Source organism: Thermobia domestica, chromosome 7 (genome assembly GCF_964235325.1).
Source record: "Thermobia domestica chromosome 7, izTheDome1.hap1.1, whole genome shotgun sequence".
Classification (NCBI taxonomy): Eukaryota; Metazoa; Arthropoda; class Insecta; order Zygentoma; family Lepismatidae; genus Thermobia; species Thermobia domestica.
In genome coordinates, this window is record NC_137460.1 from 96,918,889 (window position 1) to 96,937,586 (window position 18,698).

An 18,698-nucleotide genomic window follows, 5' to 3' on the forward strand; every position below is an offset into this window, starting at 1 on the left:
CGAAATTTTCGTTTGTACACAATTGCGGGCGCGCCAAAATGATAACAAAGTATAGGCTGCCTAATTGGTAGCACCTCCCTACGTCCGATTCAAAAGAAAATTATCTCAATTGTTTGTACATCATTTGAGCAGTAATGCGCAGGCGGACGTTTTTTTTTCTAAGCTATCAAGTGCGTGGACAGAACGAAAAAAAGGGGAGTTGTGTAAGTACTAGCCCAACCATGTTCGATTGAACCACAAATTGTCGCGATCGTTTATACATCGTTTGTGCAGAAATATGCAGGTAAAATTTTCGTTTGTATTAAATAATGTACGGATGTGAGTATTTTTAATATCTGCGATCAACGTTAACCGGTTTGAATAACGGTTGCTGATTTTGAAAATGGTACATATTACACTAGTCGAAACAAATTCTTTTTCCCTGGCACACGGTAGAAAATACCTGATTCTAATAGAACGTTTTACGTAGAATTCGAATCTGCAATCAGTTTTTCTCCATCACTCTAAGTTTTCCCGTGACAGAGGTGTTTTCGGAAACCCCGTGACACCCGTGACCCAAATTGACTGACTCGACCCGAAAACCCGACCCGAGCTGACCCGATTGGCTCGACCCAAAGTGACCCGAGTGAACCAACTCGAGGTGACCTAACCCGACAACCGACCCGAGTGACCTGACCTTACAATCTAACCAGTTTGAGAGAGCGAGAACCTTACAAATCTGCCACAAGAAAAAAATGCTGACCAATTCTTATGCATAAACCATTGTTTCGGCTATTTTATTTGTAGTATAATTATCCTCCCCCTCTTCCTCAGTGTTCTGCTATTAATGACAGACCAGTTTCCGTAAACTAGGTAAGAAGCTTCCATTTTTGCGATTCTGTATGGTATTACCTTTTATTTTTTCTTGATTAATTTATCTAGAAGATATTTGCGACGTTATATAAAATTAGTATTTTAGTATTAGTATTAAAATTAGTATTAAAGTATTTTATTCCGGAGAATGTCAAATCACTACCGCAGCAATAATAATAATAATAATAATAATAATAATAATAATAATAATAATAATAATAATAATAATAATAATAATAATAATCTGAAGGTGACCAAGAAAGTTCTGTCTCTTTTTGGAGGTCTGTGTTCAATTGGCCCTCACACCGTGGGTTCAATTCGAATGGATATAAGGTGAAGGTCAGTTGTTGGACGAGACGAGACGAGACAGAATTTTCATGAAGGGGTACGAGATGAGACAGAGCTCTTTCTATAGAAACATATGCACTTTTCGAGACGAGACTACCTTCACGACACATTTTCGATACGAGAATGCCCCAAACCTGGTCTCGTGAGCAACACTAGTAAGTATATCCAACATGCTACTTGGTTGTGACTGTTCAGATACACCGTGAACGTGCGTAAGGACTGAGTGAACATGGGGCCTTCACAGAGCGTCATAAGGGCTTGTTTGCTGTACGAGTTCAAATTGCTGCTCCGCGGGGCGGATGATATGACAGGCCTTTGCTGAGGTTGTCGTGACTACGCGGAGAGTGCAGTGGTATGACGGTTTAAGGACGGCGACGAAACACTCGAAGACGCACCACGTGCCGGAAGACAAACAGATGTTCAAAATAAAGATCTTCAGGCAGCAATTGAGAGGATGACAGACATGTGAGTAACTCGTGCTACATTTCAGTGTGAGTGGAGAAACCATTCGGCACCACCACCATCAACTTAGGAAGCACTGCAAGTAGGGTTGATGGGTCCTACATGATTTGACTTGGAGCCAGAAAGCAACTCGAGCAGACACCTGTGTTTCTTTGGTATCTCGTCTGAGGAAGGAGCAATTTCTGGACAGGGTGTTGACATGTGATGGGAAGTGGGTCCTGTACGAAGCTCCACGGCGCCGTCATTGTTGGTTAGCATCCCATGAACCGGTTCAAAAACAGCCCAAGCCAGCACTACACCAGAATAAGGTTCTCCTGTGCATTTTGTGGACTGCTCGAGGCATCGTCCATCGGGAACTGCTACCAGCTGGTCAGAGCATCAATGCAACTGTGTACTGTCACTGTGTACTGTCTGGATCCAGCAGTTCTGAATCGCAAAGGGGTCCTCCTGTTACAAGGCAACGCTAAGCCCCACGTGGCTAAAATGACCCAGTACATCATTCTACGCCTTGGATGGAAAACACTATTGGATCCGACATACTCCACGGACATTGTACCGTCCGATTATCACCTGTTCCATTTCTTGGACAATCACCTTAGAGAACGCCAATTCAAATCGCTAGTAGAGGTTCAATATGCACTTGATACCTTCTTCACTTCACGTCCCACCAAATTCGACTGCGATGGAATCTATAGCCTTCCAGAACGTCGGAAGAAGGTCGTCGACGCTGATGGAGACGATTTCTGATATTCCAGGTACGTCTTAGGTTACATACCAATGTTCGAAGGTGTTGGTGAAAAGGCGGCGGAACTTTCTTGGGCACTCTTAAAGTGATAATAATAATAATAATAATAATAATAATAATAATAATAATAATAATAATAATAATAATAATAATAATAATAATAATAATGTGTCCTGCCCAAAGGCAGATGTTTGACCGGAAGGTCCATGGGTATTGGTTCCAGCTCGTACCAAGTAAGTTTTCTGGTGGACAAACACCATCTGCATGGGTTTTCTCGGTATTCTCCCATTTCCTCCCACTTTCTTCATTCAACCACTTCAATTATTTCTCATTATCACTGTCTCTCTTAGCGTTGGTGCATAACGTGGGACGTTAACTAGATATTTCCTTTCAATTTCACTTAATGTGACATTTAACTTGACATAGAAACGCAGAAAGGGAAAAAGTCAGTAGTAATATTAATTACAATTACAATGCCAATTAGTTAATATAGGGTTTAATTAAAATTTTATTACTATTTCACCTTGAATCATTCACAGCTATCATTCATTCACCAACTTCGAATTGAATTCTACAACAAAGCTCCTTATAGTATTCCGTATAGAAAATAATTGAAAAATATGACGACCCGACGCGAGTGACCCGACACGAGCAAACCCGACTGACCCGACCCGACCCGACCAGTTTGAGAGCACTATCAGAGGGGTACAATTTACAGTACAATTTATTTTGTATGGTTTAGCATACTTTAAGGCTACCATACTTTTTGAAAACAGAAAAAAAGGGACATCTTACAAATTAATAGTAAATATTGCATTTTGTATTAATTTTAACTTTCAAATTTTACTACAGTATAGCATTAGTTATACAACTTAAAATAATGTATTAATATAGTCCATACTTAATCAACAGTGCTAAAAATTATTATAGAAGCTAGAAGCTGTTATAAAATATAAACGCAATCAGTGAACATACAATATTTAGGCAAAAATTATATTTTCAATATTATTACACATACCACTTTTACATGCTCTTCATGTCTATAAAGAAAAATATCCAGATTTATGAAGTTGTTTCCAAATTTCAATAGACTGATTTATTTTTGTTAACCTAAAATGCGAACTAAAATAAAGCAATTTGCATAATTGTTTTTCTGAAGCAGAAAAAAATGTTTTCGTGGCTGGTCTGCAACGTCACAAGAATTTGTTGCCACCTCGGGGTATAGAGTCTTACTTTTAGTGATAAGAGTGCTACTTAGGAAAATTTAAACATTGCATGTTGCATCCGGGGAAGCAGCGATTGGAATAATAATAAAGATTAGAATGAAATTTTCCTATTGTATTGTCGGAATTGTAAGCAAAAGGAATAAGTCGATATTATTATCTTTTCAGAACTTTTGATATGTAATTAATAATAATAATAATAATAAAGAAGAAAACAGGACAAGAAGGAAAATTTCTGCACACCGGGACAAATTTTAAGAAACCGGGGCGTATGGTAGCCTTACATACTTATTTGCATGCGGAGTGTCAGTACGGAGCCATTACGTAGCAGAGTTCAAACGAAACCTCGTAAATAGGTTGCCAACTCAAGAAGACAAAATTACCGGCACACCCTCAAAATTCTCTGTAAAAATGAGAAACTAAAGACTGTATTGATCGTTATTGTATTTACCAGCAATTGCCACTTCTTTAAAATTATCTAAACAGATGAATAATACTGGATATTAATCTGCAGGTGACAATAGTTGATTCAGAAAATGAAATTTACTCTATAAACTTACATTTCAAACAAAGGAAATTGCTTTAGAAAGTGTTTTTCTACTCTTAATAAATGTACAAAATTCTTTCACAATAAAATATAAGTGTTATCAAATTTGTAATGTTAATTAAATAAAAAAAAAACTGCCATACATTAAAGAAAATATCGATAATGTATAATACAACGGAAATTTGTGTTTGTAAAGGCACTGTTGAAAAATTTCGATGTTCAATGTTATATTCTGCATTGTAGATTCGAAAATACCGGTCAGAAGGGAGCTAATAAGAAGTTTGTACCGGTCACCGGCCTTAATCAAAATCACAGCAAATACCGGCCAGTTAGCAACTCTACTCGTAAATTAGAATGCTGATTGCACCAAAATACTTCATCATGCATTCTATAGTTTCTGCGAAATGAGTTTAATGATGATGATCAAATAAAACAAAATACTGTGTTATTGTTGAATTTGTTATACTTACTTTTGAATATATGAATTTGAAATACTTTGTGAATTTGTTATATCTTTCACTTATCAATTTCCTGTACGAGATGAGAATAACGGTTTCTGCGCAAGATAGAAAGAAAAAAATTATTTTTTCTCATAAGGATAAAGCTCACCTAAGAAATAATGAATAAGTTTAATAATAAGAGCCGAGGAGTGATAAACTAACTCAGCAATAATGATTGTAAGTATAAATATAAATATTAAAAAATAAATTTAATTCCATCATCGTTAGAATAAGATCACTATAGTGAATCACACGATAGTGTGAACACACCAAACCACACAATAGTGTGAATAAAGTCCTGTTAGAAAAATACTCCATAAATGTGCCACATTTTTTAATGTTTCTACCATTTATACAGTCCCCCACATTGTTTTGGTTCTGGCGGCGTCCCTAATAGAATACAATCGAAAATTTCGCCTGCCCATTGCTGTGCAAATGATGTACAAGCGATTGAAATAATTTGTGATTAAATTGGATATGGTGGGGGCTACCATTTAGACATCCCCACTTTGTTTTCGTTCTGGCGGCGCCATTAATTGTGTACAAACAAAAATTACGCCTGCATATTTCTGTACAAACGATGTACAAACGATTGAGAAAATTTGTGATTGAATTGGACATGATGGACTGGGTACCATTTAGAATGACCCCACATAAATTTCTTTCTGGCGTCGCCTGTAATTGTGTACAAAAGAAAATTTCGCCTGCACATTTCTGTACAAACGACGTACAAACGATTGCGACAATTTGTGATTGAATTGTACATTTTCGGGGGCTACCACTTAGAAGCCCCCACTTTGTTTTCGTTCTGGCGGCGCCTTTAATTGTGTACAAACAAACATTTCGCCTGCACATTTCTGTACAAACGAAGTACAAACGATTGCGACAATTTGTGATTCAATTGGACATTTTGGTGGGAAGCTAACACTTAGAGAGCCCCCAGTTTGTTTTCCTTCTGGCGGCGCCCCTAATTGTGTACAAATAAACATTTCGCCTGCACATTTCTGTACAAACGAAGTACACACGATTGCGACAATTTGTGATTCAACTTGACATTGTGGGGGGCTACCACTTAGACACCCCCCTTTTGTGTTCGTTCTGTCGGCGCCCCTAATTGTGTACAAACAAACATTTCGCCTGCACATTTCTGTACAAACGAAGTACAAACGATTGCGACAATTTGTGATTCAATTGGACATTTTGGTGGGAAGCTAACACTTAGAGAGCCCCCAGTTTGTTTTCCTTCTGGCGGCGCCCCTAATTGTGTACAAACAAACATTTCTCATGCACATTTTGGTACAAAAGACGTACAGACTATTGCGACTATTTGTGATTGAATTGGACATGGTCGGGGGCTACCACTTAGACAGTCCCACTTTGTTTTCGTTCTGGCGGCGCCCCTAATTGTGTACTAACAAACATTACGTCGTGCCCGTTTCTGTACAAACGAAGTAAAAACGATTGCGACAACTTGTGATTGAATTGGACATTTTGGGGGAGGGCTACCACTTAGACAGTCCGCCACTTTGTTTTCGTTCTGGCGGCGTCCCTAATTGAGTACAAACAAACATTTCGCCTGCACACTTCTGCACAAACGAAGTATAAACGATTGCGACAGTTGTGATTGAATTGGACATGTTGATGGGGAGCTACCACTTAGACAGCTCCCACTTTGTTTTCATTTTGGATGCGCGATTCATTGCGTACAAATGAAAATTTCGCCTGCACATTTCTGTACAAACGACGTACAAACGATTGCGACAATTTGTGATTGAATTGTACATGGTCGGGGGCTACCACTTAGACAGCCCCCACTTTGTTTTCGTTCTGGTGGCGCCCCTAATTGTGTACAAACAAACATTTCGCCTGCGCATTTCTGTACAAACGAAGTAAACGCTTGCGAAAATTTGTGCTTGAATTGGACATGGTGCGGGGCTACCACTTAGATAGCCTCCATTTTTTTCTGTTCTGTCGGCGACCCTAATTTTGTACAAACGAAAATTTTGCTGCACATTTCTGTACTAACGAAATACAAACGATTGCGGTAATTTGTGATTGAATAGAACATGTTGGTGGGGGGCTACCAGTTAGACAGTCCCCCACTTTGTTTTCGTTCTGGCGGCGCCCTTAATTATGTGGAAACAAAAATTTAGCCTGCACATTTCTGTACAAAGGAAGTACAAACGATTGCGACAATTTGTGATTGAATAGGACATGTTGGTGGGGGCTACCACTTGGACAGCTCCCAATTTGTTTTCGTTCTGGCGTCGCCCCTAATTGTGTGCGAACATACATTTCGCCTGCACATTTCTGTACAAAGGACGTACATACCCAGACAGCATGTTTGCTTGCCGCAAGCTTGCCTGCCGCTTTTATTTGATTTTATTTCGCTTTGGCTTATACACAAAAGCTTATTTCTGCTTAGCGCAAGCTGTAGTGCGGGCAACCCACGCTTCACTTGCGAGACGCTTTTCTTTAGATTGAAGTAAAAAGCCAGCGCGCGTTCGATTTTCAGTTGTTCTCAAAAACCACGTGACGCTGACCTCTTAACTTTAGGCGACAAGGTAGTGTTCGCGTTGTTAGCGTCTTGTTAGCATTCAGCTTGAATAAAGGACAAACTTAATTATTTTTTTAATTGTGCCGTCTAGTACTCTAGTACTTCTAGTCCCACGTACCTATAATGTCGCTCTTTATTTCCTCATATTTCGGTAACCATGAGGCATAACGAATTGTAGTATTTATGTATAAAGTATAAGTGTGAAGATAGATGGCAGCAGGTTTGAACCTACTTATTTGGCGAAAGAATACAGAACATTCGGAGATATTTTAATATAAACTTCAAGTTTAACGTACAGTATAAACTTTATCTGAACGCTGTGTTTAAAGTATAAACATTTTTCCGCGTTTTTGTATAAAAAGGTAGAAATTTTAAGTACTCGTGGCTAATATAGCAACATTTTAAATATTTGTAAGAAGCAAAGGCGCGCTGTTGGATCGAGCAGTAGTTCACTTGCGCAGTGTTACATCTACATGCAACGACAACTAAACGCTTTTCAGGAATGGGCAAGACGTTGGAGGATTAAAATCAATGCAGACAAAAGCTGTGCTGTCATTCACAGTAAGAGACGCATCCGTGTTCCACGAAATTTAACCTATGAGAATGCTCGTATTTCTCACGCTCAGCACGCCAAATATTAGGGTGTAACCTTAGACCGTGGTTTAACGTTCGCCGCTCACATCAGGGACATCAAACAGAGGGCCTTACGAAAAATTTCAGCGTTATACCCCATCTTTCGCTGCAGTTCACTTTCCCATGAGGTTCGAGTTCACATCTTCAAGGTGATAGTCCTATCTACAATCTATTATGCATGCCCTGCCTGGCAACATGCTTCACCCAGTCATATCCAAACACTCGAAAGTGTACAAACTCGAGCTGGTCGTATAATCACTGGTCACGACAGATACACACGAAACAGTCAGATTCTGGAAGATTTAGAGCTACCCACTGTTAGAGAAGTTCTACGGCATTTGCACAGTAAGTTCTGGCGTACTCTACCCAGACATATTAATTCCGCCATAGCTAACATCGGCACTGAATGCACTCTCCGGAACGTCCATCGTACGCCACGTCTTTAATATCTTTCCAGAACTCGTAATACACTCATAATCAGCTACTCTGCGACAGTTGCAGATGTAGACTTCCATCCATCACAAAACAATAGTAATTTCAAACTAACTATCAACACATCTTTATGTATTTTTTATCCAGTCCTACTCATGGAGTCAGGGGCTAAGGCCCGATACTCTATACAAAACTACAACATTACCGTGACCGTGACCGTGACCGTGCTGTTGGATGAACTTGTCACCTGGAATCTCTAACCAGGTAAAAAGATAGGGTATTCGTAGCTGGCGAAGAAAAATAACCAAGTCACTTAGGCATTCCATCCCCATTGGTTTATTTAAGTCGCAATCTTCGTATATACGGTTGGATTACTTGCCTCTTGGAGGCTGAGGAATCAACCGTCGAATTATATTTAATACCTCCACGGAGGTTAACGCACCAAATTGATCTTTTCTGTTGACGATCTTGCTATTCCTATTGGCTTAACGATTTATTTTGGTACTCTCCTCTTCGGAGGTAGAGAAAACTGAAGGAAGAAAATAGTTGACGACTTTGGCACTTATACCGGCGAACGATTAGTAGTGCTTCCTCTTCGGAGGAAAAGCACCTTAGCAAATTAAAACTTAGAGCACTGCTCTAAGATCATAAAATTTATTGGGAACGCCACTACCCTTCTTGTAAGCTGGCGCCATCCCCCACTCTCACAATAAAGATGGCTTCTCAGAAGACATCCACCAAATCTGAGAAAAAATCTCAATCGACCAAGATTCCTGCTACCAGGGGTAAAATAATCCGGGCCACATACAAACCAGAAGACTTTCTTCTGCTCTTGGGCAAGAAGAAGCAAACAGCCATCCCAGGGGAGCTCAAATCGAAACCAAATACACTTAAGCACTCAAGTGCCTCACAACCGTCTACTTCAAATAAGCCTGAAGATATGGACTTTACAGTAGTTGGAACACTAAAGCGACGTAGGTCTTCATTGGAAAACCTGAACAAGGCAGAATATCCACCTCTCCCAGTCAGCAACAGATTTGATGTTTTGTCTACCACCCAAGCAAATAATGCTAATGCCGGCAATAATACTGCTCCGCAAAAGCAGCCGCCCAGTCATAAGCCTCCTCCAATTTTCATATACGGCATTACAAACACATATACTTTTATAAAGACCTTGTCACGGGCATTGAAGGAACCTCCCTTAGCACAGCCAAATAAGGAGCGCATTCGAATCCAAGCGTCCAACAAAGATGACTATACCAACATCAAAACCTATTGCGAGCAAACGAAGACTGAATATGCCACAGGTGTAGCAAAGAGCGAACGACCTATTAAGATAGTTGTCCGAAAACTTCCTATCGACACAGATTTAGACGACCTGAAGGAAGAATTCTCCCGATTGGGGTACAAACCAAACAGCGTCCACCAAATGTCTCGTAAAAGCAAGACGGATGACAAGAAAATAATGATGCCCCTGTTCTTGGTAGCTCTAGAAAGAACCGCAGCTGTCAGAGAGATATACGCAGTTAATACCCTGTTACATTACAAAGTCGTAATTGAACCGTATAAACCTCCTTCAGTGCTGCAATGTTACAGGTGCCAAAGCTTGGGACATTCGCAAGACACCTGCCAAGCCCATCCAAGATGTCTCAAATGCGGGCAATCACATTTCACGCAGTCTTGCAGTAAAACAGACACATCCACACCTGCCAATTGCGCAAACTGTCAGGGAGAACATCCGGCAAACTACCGTGGCTGTCCAGTCTTTAAATCTTACTCTGAAGCTCTCAAATTGCCGGCACAGCAGCCAAAGAAACAACCGAATATAACCAAACGAGATTTCTATACACCATCAGCAAAGGAACCTTCGATTCCCGCTGCTGACACTATCCAACCCATGATTACAAATACCGAAAATACTGAAGCTTCCACTTCTTCCCACACCCTGCCACTTACTGCCCTTCCTCAAGATAGTTCTAAAGAAGACCTCGACTTAAAGTCCGTTCTTTCCTTACTCAAGGGCTTACCTTTCCGCAAAATATTAACCCATATCAAACGTGGTATCACTCGTTTCCGACAAGCTGCAGACTCAGCTTCCAAGGCTGCAGTAGTAATAGAAACAATAGCGGAAATGGTTGACGATGGCTGTTTCTAAATCCAGCGTATTGCATCACACACTTATCCTTGCTACCTGGAATGCAGATGACCTAGAGTGACAAAAACATATGCTTATCAGATTTCTAACCCAACATAGAGTTGATGTCATGTTCATCCAGGAAACACATTTTACTGCTCGAATCACTACTTGGCGCCTACCAAATTACATTGTGTACCGACAGGATAGAGTGGGCGGACAGAAAGGAGGATTGTTACTTATAGTTAAAAAGGCATTCCCAGTCAGGTTGATTACAATACCACCCTTACTTACTTTGGAGGCACTTGCTGTTGAGTTAATAACTCCAGGAGTTTCATTAATATTGGTCATTGGGTACAGGTCCCCGGCCACACAACTAGAACCCACAGACTTTGATGTCATCGCTAACTTAGGGCCAAAAGTCATCTTAGCTGGAGATCTTAATGCTAAGCATGGAGAATGGAACTCCATTACTCCAAACACAGCTGGAGATGCTTTACACGAATATCTACTCACGTCCAACTTCATCATCAGTGCTCCACCATATCCTACTCATCATCCAAAATTTGGCGGACAGCCCGATGTGCTTGATGTCGCTCTTTGCAAAGATGTGTCTATTACTGTCCACCCTTATGTTATTTCGGATTTAGACTCTGATCACGACCCAGTCATTTTTCACGTCTCACATAGAAGCATCGCCCATTCTGCCCCTATATTCAGGAAAATAGAAACTGATTGGGATGTATTTAAACAAGAACTAAACACTATGATCGACCTGCGAGATCGGCCCACCACCATTGAGGATATCGACCAAGCAGTTTCTCACATTACATTAGCACTTCGTACATCGGAGGCAGCTAGCTCCACTACTAGAATCTCTCCAACACACACAGGTCAAGGCGACAGTCTACATCTGCAACTTTATCTTCATTTAAAACGTTGGGCTAGACGCAGATGGCAGCACACACTTCATCCTGCATACAAGACTCTGTGGAATAAACTATGTGGGAAGCTCAAGATGCTGACTCAGCGACAAAATCAACAGTACTGGGAAGACACTTTTAGAAATGTCACCGTAAATGATCGTAAAATTTGGACGTACTCCAAATCCTTTCAACGTTCCTCAAATGCTTCCAGAGCAAGAGTCCTACAGGGACCACAAGGACTGACTCAAGACCCTCAGTCGCAAGCGGACATATTCGCTGACTCTCTGCAAGCACAGTTACAGCCCAATAGAGCACGTCTTGAGCCCTATTTCCGACAGCATGTCCGAACCACATTATATCGCATTAGTAGTCAGAAACCTACACATGACATCACCTTAGTAACACCACGCGTAATAGAACGCCATATCAAGTGTCTGCCTGCAAAAAGAGCACCTGGGCCTGATGGGATTCGAAGTGAGATACTAAAACATCCAACTCGAAAATTATTGGTCTTTTTGACATATTTATTTAATGCCATCTTTCAACTATGCTACTTCCCAAAGACCTGGAAGGAAGCACGTATCATCACCATCCTCAAACCTGGAAAGAATCCGCTGCTTCCAGAAAATCATAGGCGGATAAGTCTTCTGTCCCATTTGAGTAAATTATTTGAGCGTGTGTTCCTCTGGAGACTGAAACAGCATGTCGACAATAGTGATCTTCTACCCTTCCATCAATTTGGGTTTCGTGCTCAACATAGCACTACTACGCAACTCGTAAGAGTAGTAGATAACTTAACTGTGGCTTTCAACAGAAAACAACATACTCTTGGTGTGTACTTGGATGTCTCAAAAGCTTTTGATAAAGTCTGGTTAGCAGGACTATTATATAAGCTACACGATCAAGGTCTTCCGGATAGTATTCTGCATTTACTCCGTTCTTACCTCTTTGGCAGGAAATTTCATGTGTCTATTGATGGTGTCAACTCCTCATCCAGACCAATTAAAGCAGGTGTTCCACAGGGCGCTGTACTTTCACCACCTTTATATAATCTGTATACAGCCGATCTTCCAACCCTACCACATTGCTTCTTACCAACGTACGCCGATGATACCGCCTTTTTCACAACAAGCAGTTCACTTATACAGTGTTACATCTATATGCAACGTCAACTGAAGTTTTCAGGAATGGGCCAGACGTTGGAGGATTAAAATAAATACCGACAAAAGTTGTACTGTTATACACAGTAGAAGACGTATACGCACCCGTCTAAATGTAATATATGAGAACTCATACATTCCTTACGCCACACATGCTAAATATTTGGGAGTGATATTAGACCGTGGGTTAACATTCGCTGCGCACATCAAGGACATAAAGCAAAGAGCATTACGCAAAATCACTGCATTATATCCAAATTTTCGCTGCAGTTCAATTTCTCATGAGGCCCGAGTGCACATATTCAAGATGATAGTCCTGTCTACACTTACTTACGCATGCCCTGCCTGGCAACATGCCTCATCCAGTCACCTTCAGACACTCGAAAGTGTGCAAACTAGAAACGGTCGTATCATCACTGGTCACGACTGATACACTCGCAACTGCCAAATTCTGGAAGATTTAGAGCTTTCCCCTGTTAGAGAAGTTTTACGCCATCTCCACCGTAAGTTCTGGCGTACCTTACCCAGACATATTAACCCAGCTATTGCTAATATCGGCACCGAATGCGCTCTCCGGAACGTCCATTGCATGCCACGCATACAATAACTCTCTAAAGCTCGCCTAAAGTCACCATCAGCCACTCTGCGACAGTTGCAGATGTAGCCTACCATACCTACCAACTCAATAGTAATACCCAGTTTTTCACCTGTACCTCTGTATTTTGATCTCTTTCATTCTACTCATAGAGTCAGGGGCTTTGGCCCGATAGTCTGCATACAACTTCAACATTACCGTGACCGTGACCGTGACCGTGCTGTTGGCATACCTTAGCAAGAAACCTAGCCTCTCTTGTGTCTGTTATTGTGTCAGCGAGGACCAGGTATTGTAATACGTACCTGTGAGCATAACACAAATACTACACTTAGGGGATTGACGAAAGTTCTCGCTTTCGAAGGGTTCCTTGATTTTTGAACTTCATCTCATCATCTTCTCTTCTCCTTTCATCTCTGTTTGGGCTTCGGCCCTAGTACTCTTCATCTTTATGGCGGTCTCAGGCAATGCTCCCGGACAGTCGAATCTGGTTCAGACATCTCCATTAAATATTGGACCAAATGGTCGGCAAAAAACGCAACCGCGTATTCTTACTGGCACTACGCGTGTAGTACAAACTACCACCAGTGTTCCAAGATCTTATGCAACCTGTGTAGCTAACGGACAAAGAATTCGTTCGAGATCTCTTTCTGATGGCGAGCAAACATTAGATCCAAAGAAACAACGTCTCACACCCATCGCAGATCCTACTGCTGCTAATAATCCTAGCACTAATATGGATTGGACATCCACTTCCGCTGAAAATCAAATCATGTTTAATCAAGAAACCATTTATAATTTCTTGTTAACTGATTATGATCCGAAATACGACACAGTGCGCGCAGTCTTTCAGCAACTTGTAAAATACGTTCCTCGTCCAGAAATAAGAAAATCATCAAGACTCGTCGGGGTATAATCCTGAAATCGACCAATCCAAACTTCGCCACTCACGTCCGCAACAAAGCGACTTTCGAAATTTTTGGGTTGAAAGCCAAACTATCTACTTTAAGCTCGAGCGGACGAAAGACACCACCACCACCACGACGTCCTCCAATGTTATCCGTGGTCATTCGTGGCGTAGAACCCGACTTCACCGATGAGGAAATCTACTCTGAATTACACCAAGAAGGACTACCTGTCAAGCGGTGTATACGTATCAAGAACAACCAGGGTCCAACATACTTAGTTCGCATTCTTACTGATCAACAACAGTTGATCGACCAACTTCTTCTTCACGGTGCATATATATACCGGCGTCGTTACAAAGTGGAACCATCTCGCACACCAGCACCTCTGCCGGTTAGATGCGAGAAATGCCAACAATACAATTCCCATCCAACATCTGAGTGTCCGAATACCATCAAATGTGGCTATTGTTCACTGGAACATCCGACAAAAAGCTGCCCTAATCTTAAGGAACCACCACATTGTGACCGATGTTCTGAAATACACCCTACTTATAGTTACAAGTGCAAAGCTAAACCTAAACCCGATCCAGCTAAGCCAGAACTTGTTGTACCGATACGTTCTGTTGACACTCCAACACCACCAGCAAATTCGCTACGCCACCCAATAACTGTTGAAGATCTATTACGCTTTCTTACAATTTCTTTACAAAATATTCATCCTTTTGATCGCAACCACATCCTGAATCAGATCATGTATGCAGCCAAATTACTGTTTAACTTACAACTTCATGCTACTTATTCCAGACCTACAGTTTACTTTCAAATTCAACCAATCGAAGTCTATGTTTAATATGGATGCTTCTACATACACTTGTATACTACGTATCATTATGGCTTATAATTTACTTTTTCTCAACATTCGATCAGTCTTAACCCATCACGTGCTCTTTACACAGCTTCTCCAAGAAGAAAACATAGCAGCCTTTGCACTTAACGAAACTTATCCCGCACCACATCTTTCCTGTTATTTTCCGAAATATCATCTTCTCCGACATGATGCTCCATCTAGTCCAAGAGTCTACGGAGGTACAGCTATAGGTGTTAGCCAACGCCTTCCTTATCGAGCAGTTACTGTTCCACTCCAGCTCACACACCATCTTCCTGAGCATAATGTCACGACTATTTATTTTCGAGGCCGTACTGTCACCTTCGCCACCATATATTTTCGTCCAGGCAATCAACTATGACTTCTTTCGATATATCGATTCTACCTTTAGGCATTACATTATCATGGCGGATCTAAACATTCATAGCCGGTCACAGCGAGATAAAACTAATTTTCTTGAGTTTCTTCACACTGAAACAGTTGCCGAGTTCCATGTTTTACCGAAGCCTACACGTCCCGTCAGCAATACTACTCCTGATGTTGTCATCACATCAACATCTCTCTCGCAGAGTATACATATCGATGTGCTCGATTCTATAGGTAGTGATCATGTACCTATCAAACTTGCACTTCACTGTTCCCCTCGCTCACAACCTAAGCTACCTCCTCAGAAAGTATTCTGTTACAAACGAGCTAATTGGGAGCAATATCGCTCTGATTTGGACAATGCTATTAATACACTACTCATGCCTACTACACAATGTGATCTTGATCACACAATCGCCGCTCTTACTGAATCTATTCAAGATGCAGCACACCGTTCAATTCCAACAGCAGAAATACAATTACATAAACCAAAATTGCCTCCGCACTATTTTCCTTTCATATCCGCTACTCGTCGAGCACATCGTGAGTATCTCGCTACGGGTAATCTTGAAGCGCTCGACTTCATCGCCAATACCTTAGAATTACGCACAATTATATTGTAGCCTATAAGAAACGCCATTGGATTCAAACTTGCAACACACTTGCAAGTGAATCACACCCCAGTAAATATTGGCGCAAATTCCATCAACTCACCGGGACAGTATCTCGCACACCATACCCCATTGTTCACAATATTCAGGCAGTGATCACTGATGTGGATAAAGCGAATACGTTTGCTTCATATTTTCAAGATATTTTTACACCTCTCCCTGGTTGGCATACACCGCAGCGCCTACAAAATTCAATAAACCGACGTACAGATCCAACATCTGCTTCTCTGCGCCCATCTATCAGCCACTCTTTAGAACCCAATAATCAACTTACCACTCCGATCCAACCCGATGATATTCGCCAAACATTGCTCCGTAAACGAAACACTGCACCAGGCTTTGATTCTATTACCTATGTTCTGATCAGGCAAGCATCACCTGCTTTTCTACTTTTTCTTAGCTCCATATATACTTTCATCCTGCGAACTGGATTTTTTCCATTCGAGTGGAAATACTCAAAAGTTCTTCTATTTCCCAAACCTAACAAACCTCCAACTGACGTACAGTCCTATCGCCCTATTCATCTCACCAGTTGCCTTTGCAAAATATTAGAACGCATTCTAGTCCGCCGCATGCACGCTCATCTTACAACTCTTAATCTACTTCCTATTCATCAAGCCGGTTTTCGACCTCATTTTAGTACGATGGATCAGTTATTACGAATATCTACGGTTGTTTATAATCAATACAACACAGGTTTTCCTTCTTGTCTGGTAGCCTTTGATCTAGAAAAAGCTTTCGACAAAGTTTGGCACCCTGGTTTACTATACAAACTCCATAACTATTTTCTACCATCCTCGTATATCAGATTCATCCATTCATTTTTACTAGGGCGACTAGCATATATCTCTATTAACGGAACACTTTCTCATCCGATCTTCATCCAATCTGGCGTTCCTCAAGGCTCGTCACTGTCTCCTTTATTATATCTATTGTATGTTGCCGACCTTGTTGTTCCAAACAACATCAACATATTTCAGTTTGCTGACGACACCGCCTTTTTCACGACAGCCCGCACAGTGCAATCCATCAGTAAAACTATGCAAACGGCAATTGATGCATTCGTTGACTGGTGTAATGTATGGCGATTAAGTATTAATTCTACCAAAACTCAGGCTATTGTTTTCCTACCACGTGGGCGCCGTTCACGAATATACAGGAATCCAAGTAGATTAAACCTCCAAGTAGATCATACACCTGTCGTGGCGTCAAATACGCTTACTTATCTTGGTGTCATATTTGACTCCAAACTTACTTGGACCCCACACCTCACCAAGATCATACGCCAAGCGCAAAATCGTCTCAACCTCCTCAAGCGCCTAGTTGGTACAACCTGGAGTTTAAAACCGTTAACAGTACTTCATACTTATAAAGCATTTATGCGCAGTACATTAACATATGGTCACACGGCCTGGACATCTGCACCGCCAAAATTCTATCAGATGTTGGCTATCCTAGAGCGCCATGCTCTACGCCTCGCACATCGCATCAGCTTACCGCATCCGACACGGTTACTTTACGAGCTGATTGACTTTCCACCTTTATTGCACCATCTCGAACAGCTTCGTACTCGGTACGTTTGCAAGCGAATTGAACAGCAGCATCCCATGTTACTTGATATCCTACGGTACGATCGGGATCACGACGCACCCCCAACTTACGTTGATACTCCCCTACAGCACTTCATGACTCTTTATGATTTGCAACTGGATGATGCCGTAGTGGATCCTGAAATATTTCAAATCTACGAACCACGTGAGCTTTCATCATTCATATATCCATCATACGCACCGTAACTACCTATTAACATGGGCTTCCTCTGTCTTCATCAGTTCCTGAATCGCCCCAGGAACAGAAGATAACTTGCATTCGTCAGTACTAACAAATACCTTGTGATGTGGTTTTAAGAGCACTGCATTTCATCTTCATCTCCATCTCACCATACTGCCTCCTGTGCTATATTCATCCCAGTTTTGCATTCGTCTTACCTCAGCACTACATGGTAATAAATGTATTATTTTCTACAATATTATTGTCTCATGCTTATATCATGCTTGTACTTCATTAGATGTTATTGTCACCCTTCCATCACCTCTCTGTGTGTATATGTATTTAATAAATAAATAAATCTTATATACTTGTGCACCTCTTAGACCATCCACATTAAACTGCAAACTATCTTTTCTATTAAGCACTTACCCGAAGAAAGGGCAAAACCCTTTAGCGGGACGACGGACAAAAAAAAACGCGCTGTTGGTCACAACTAAAACGTAACAATTATGCTTATTTTGATGTTTTGCAAAAGCCGATCGGAGACTTGGATGTTTTCAGGATTTGCATTTGCTTCAATAATTGGGGAGTTGTGGGGACAATATATTGTAGCATAGATTTAGTCACACGGTTAAATTATGCTGATTTCATACTGTTTTGTCTAAATTTGCTTACTGCAAGCTTATATATAACTCGTTTGGCGTGTGTTTCGCTTGCAATAAGATTATTAAAGCTTGCATTTGATTAGAACACGCTTATAAATGGCTTGCGTTTGAGATAATTTAACTTGTGTTTAACTTGTGAAGACAAGCATGCCCAAGCCTTGCCCAGATGTAACTTACTAGCTTGCCACAAGCTTGCAGCAAGCTAATTGGCTTGCATAGTATAGCTCGCAGCAAGCTAATTGACCTTGCGACAGCAACTTTGTGGCAACTTGCAGCAAGTTTAAATTGCTGTCTGGGTAGGATTACGACAATTTGTGATTT